The following is a 5,208-nucleotide window of genomic DNA, read 5'->3' as shown; positions in this document are numbered from 1 at the left end:
CAGGGGGTTGGATTTGATGATCTGCTCAGGTCCCTTCTGATCCTACTAACCATGAAACTATGAAGCTATGACACCCATGCCGCTGGCCCTGCATGCACAGAGTCTTGCCAGGGCAGTGAAGAGCTCGCAGCAGCAAGCAGCTTTCCTGCACAGTCCCATCATTCCCTGCAGTGCCAGGTCACACCGACCAAGCTGTAGAGGCTCTGGGGGAGGGCAGCAGAGTGAGAGCCTGAGTCCACATCGGGAAGCCTGCACCCACCCCCACTCCACACACAGATCTAGGGAACATGGGTCCCCTCTGCCCCCCTGGGAGTCTGTGCAGCAGTGGCGAGTCAGTCCTTCCCCTGGATGAGCTGCCCATGGCTCCACCCCGATCCTTGCCAGGGCCCTGCAGCTGCACATTGCAGCCCCAGTCCCCAAGCCCCATGTACTGCCTGGCTGGGGAGAAGCCCCCCAGCCCCAACCCTGTCCACCTCCATCCCTCCCTCCCTATGGGAGGCATCAATCCCCTTCCCCCCCCCCTTACCAACAGGAGCTGCTGTCCAGGCAGCCTGGTGGCCATGTGCATATACATGCATGTGGTGCCCCCTGCCTGACTGTCCACCTCCTGCTCCCTCCAGTCCCTTGCAGGCTGGAACTCTGCCCAACTAAAGAGAGCTCTTTGCAAAACAGCAAAATCTATAGGTTTCTATGCTAAAATAAGAAATCCACATTTTCCTTTGGTAAAGGAGGAAATCTGCCTTTTACTCTGTTTTTCTGTGGAAAATGGAAAACCTGGATCCCTGGTGATGACACAATGGGCTTTGCAGGCCTGAAGAATGACTAAACACATAGTACATTCATGGGAACAAATGTTCTGCCCTGGGAAAATCCTGCTTGCTTCTCCCTTCCCCATTTCAGAGGGAGCTCCTTTGCTCCCACTGGATGGGGATGGGCAGCCCATGGGGGACAGTAGCTTGTTTCTGGTTTACTGCCAGGCTCCTGGAATCAAACCAGATGCTTGGGAAACTAGAAACCAAGTTCAGTCTGACTCACACCCCAGCAGAGCTGGCCTTAGGGAAAATGGTGCCCTGGGTAAACTTGTATTTTGGTTTCTGCCCCCTTCCCCACCCCCACAGTGCCTCGCCTCTTGGCCCTGGTGCCTCTCTTCCCTGGCACCTCCCTCCACCCCCCCCAAGTCACTGATGCTGTGTGCAGGGTGGAGGGGTGTGGAGGTGGGGGTTGGGTCCAGACTCCCCCCATGTTAAAATAGCAAAACTACAGAAGAACCACCAGCATATAACTCATTTTAAACTTTTTGTTTAGAAAGGTAACCTCTCCTTTCTCTGATGATCATTATTTTCCCTTCCATAAGCTCACTGATAAATTATGGAATTATTTGACTTGAACCTACAGAGACTGTGGTGGGTGTCTGGGTCTGGGTGCAGCCCTAGCAGGCTGAGTAGAATGAGTGCCAGGAGCAGCTCTTCGTTGTCATCACTGCCCAGGGGCTCTTCCGCCTACTGCCCCAGCCAGCTGGCTCCAATTAGCTCCAGGTGCAGCTGGGGGTGGAGGCAGGCCCTGCTACCCCATCCCCAGGATTAATTGCCACCAAAGTGGCCCCAGGGGTCATGTGTGTGAGTGGGAGGGTGTTTGGTGGGGAGGAGTGTGCAGGGGGGGATACGTAGGCATAACGGGTACACATGCCCTAGCAGCTGAGCATGGCAGGAGACCCCCTGGAATGTTTCAAGACAGCACATGTCCACTCACTGAGATGGTGGCCTGGTACTGGGCAGTGGGGTGGCAGGGCCACAAGGACTCAATGCAGGGTAGTAGGAAGGGCAGGTGGGAGGCCAGCAGGCAGGGCGGCCCACACCCTTGCCCTCAGCAGTGGTTGTGGTGTCCAGGGGGCCTATACCTCAGCCTCTAGTCCCAGCAAGTTGGTGATGGCGGACCCTTTGGTTCACAAGCCAGGGCTTCCCAGCCACACTGCCTTCTCACTGGGCATTGCTGCCTTGCCCTTGGCCCAGCCTTTGACACCATGTTCCCGGGCTATCATGATGACTGGCAGCCACCACCACCACCAAAACTCTGCTGGGTTTGGGCTTCTGCTGTGAGCGAGGGTGGCTGGGCACCTCCAGGCTGTGGCTGCTGCCACTGCCCACCTTGCTGTTGCCACCCGTGAGCAAGAAGGGCACAGGCTCCACGGCTTCCCAGTCCATGCTCAGACATGGGTGGGGCCAGCAGGTCCCAGGCCAGCGGCCCCAGGCACTTGAGGTGCTCTGAAGCCTAGGCAGAGCCATAGGTGGATTAATGCATGGGCCAGCTGGGCACGAGACAGGGGCCCCTACCAATTTGGGGCCTCAGGAGCCTCATCATCAGGGAAGTGAAAGAGGATCCAGTAAAACCCTGGATTTTACATTTATTTCCCTGTGCAGCCAAGAGTGGAGCTCCTCCCATAATGAGGCTGGGGAAGCAAGCTGGGGCCGAGCTGACCAGGAGTGCTGTGCAGCGCTGCGCCTGGGGAAGAGGGGCCAGGCCAGGAGTACAGTGTTGCACCATGCCGTGCCATGCCTTTGCAGGTCGGTGGCAGCACAGGGGGTCCTTGGGCACACGTGCATATCTGCTTATTGCAGAAAGAATGTGGTTGTGTCTGTGTATCTATGTGCAGAGAGAGAGTGAGAGTAGAGTGCGCACCTGTCTGTGTGCATGCCTCTGTGCGTGTGTGTGTGTGTGTATGTGTGTATTTGGCCATAGTGGGGGGGGGGTTATAGCCCATCAAAATTCACCTTAGCCCCCTGTAGCCACCCCTCCCAGTTCTGCAATCCACCTGCAGAGGCATGGCCTTGCACTCCCAGCCTGAGCCAGCCTGGCTCCATGCACGTGTGGGGAGCAGGGAGAAGAGGGGAGCATATGCCACTCCACCCCCAGCCTGGCATGGTCCCCCCCAACCTCCTCTGCCAGCACCGGAAAGGTAAGGGGCCCCTCCCTCCTTGCAGCCCAGCTTCTGTGGGGAGAGGGGACCTTCAATTTTGTGTTTGCCCAGGGCCCCACTACACCGTAATCCGCCTCTGGGCAGAGCCCAGTGAGAGCTGGCCCATGTGCAAGTGGGCTGGCAGCAGCAGGAAATGGGGCTCTTGGTTTAGGAACAGTCCCAGCAGGCTGAGCAGGATGAGTGCCAGCAGCAGCCCCTCCTCACCGCTGCTGCCTGGGGGCTTTTTATCCTGCTGCCCCAGCCAGCCGTTCCAATCATTGCCAGGCGCAGTTGGGGAGGGGGGTGGGCCCAGTCACCAGGATTAATTGCCACCCAAGTGCTTCCCATGTGTGTGCAGGGCACCCCCTGACTACAGCGTCCTGGGTTATCACCCAGGCTACCCACCCCTAAGGCTGACTTTAAGCCTCAGTCCCTTACATTGGTCATCTCACTTGGCCAGAAGCTTGCCCTGCAAGGATCTGTAAAGCAGTAACTTCTCACCCACCACTGCCATGACCCCATGGGTGTTGCTGGGGCAGGAGTTCCAGGTTTCCCTGATTGGAAAGTTCCCAGGCACCCTAAGTCATGTGCCCAAGCTGCTTGTTCACTTCTGTGCAAGCCCCTACCAATATTGTGTCCCTTATGCAGAGCTGTGTAGAATGGGAATGCAGGTTATTAGGACAAAGATGTACTGCGTTGCTCAAAAAAGAGTGCTGCCCACAGCAGCTTGCTGAAATCTCTGTGTTGTTAGGCTGACCACTCAGCCTTTAAAGTATATGAGTTTCCACTTGGTATGTCTGTAGCCTTTTCCTGACTTAGTAGTTAAGTTTGGAAGTCCTTGTCAGATATATCTTAATTGTTCTCAGATGCATGAATACAGCTCTTTTAGTAGTTCATCTGGCCACACAGCTAAAATATGTTCTTTAGCCTGAGTCCAGTCCAGTGAACTATATAATTCACTTGAGAGTTTAACTAGCACTGCCAATGGGCTGTGAAAGTGCAGAGGGCAAAGTGTTGCAGTGTAGGTGAGCAGGTAAGCAGCTACTCCACTGGGCAGCTAATAAAGTAAAGATTTTATGGTTTAACACTTCTGCTGTTGTCCTTTCATTGTAACAAAAAAGAGGGCAATATACTTACTCGCATTACCATGAAATCTCTGTGACTTGGATTTGTTTTCTATATGACTTTATTAATTCCCTTGCTTACATTAATTCCTTTGCTTACATTCAGCAGTCACATTGTATCTCAGAGCGCTCATATCACATAATGGCTTCAGGGTAAAAAGAGATAGCAGATTTGTCCCAAGAAAAGGTCTTTTAATCTGGTATCTGACATGCATAAGCCCATAGTCCTGCTTTACCTGTTATCTGAGAACTCATTCCAGTTAATTGATATTCATTCTAGGGGCAAGCTGTGTGCGCTCCCAGGTTTTGACTCGGATCAATCAGAACTCACTCAAATGCAATGTCTGCTTTTAGCCTAAAAGATTGGGGCATAGATTGTGAACTGACCATATTCATACATCCAATGTTTATTATTTCAAAAGAAGTGGCTAGCTTCCAAGTGACTTGTGCACTCTGAAGTCTTTTGGTATCTACAAAACTATTTGGGGGCAATATAAGATTTTCCTCAAGCTACTAAAAATAGAGACCTGAGGACAAAACAACAAAACAAAATGACAGCCACTATGGGTGCCTCTCAACATGCAGGGTGCCTCTTCCAGTGCACTGTAATTACTCAATTAATCCAGTCTGCTGATGTGTGCTAATTAGCATGTGTTGGCAGCCTCAGCGTCTTGTGTATTTAGCATCCCCGTGCTTCAGAGTAGTGGCAAGGGGTGCTTTAACTGCAGCTCATCGAACGAGCTTTAGTTAAAGCACCCCCACTGCCATTTTGAAGCATGGGAGACTGAATACATGAGATGCTGCAGGCACTTCAATTAAAGCAACTCCCAAGAGCTGTTCAAATTAAAGTGCTCCCTCCCACCCCTGGAGCACGTGTAAAGATGTCCTATGGGCCCAGGGGTTGAGACACTATCCAAGAAGTATAATAACCAGGATAAATGTTTTGTCCTGCCTTTCTTCAGTTGAGCTGTCACCTCTTTCTTCCCTCTTCACTCTCACCCTAGGGTTTTTTCATATCCTATTACATCCTCCATTGAGTAGGATATGCTCTGTTTAAAAACTATAAATTCATTAGTAATACACGTGGTTATGGCTTTCCTATTCTCTATCATTAGAGGAAGGTGGCTATGG

This window comes from Gavialis gangeticus, unplaced genomic scaffold (assembly GCF_001723915.1).
Source record: "Gavialis gangeticus isolate Ggan-Ray unplaced genomic scaffold, GavGan_comp1, whole genome shotgun sequence".
NCBI lineage: Eukaryota > Metazoa > Chordata > Crocodylia > Gavialidae > Gavialis > Gavialis gangeticus.
This window is presented reverse-complemented; position numbering follows the sequence as displayed.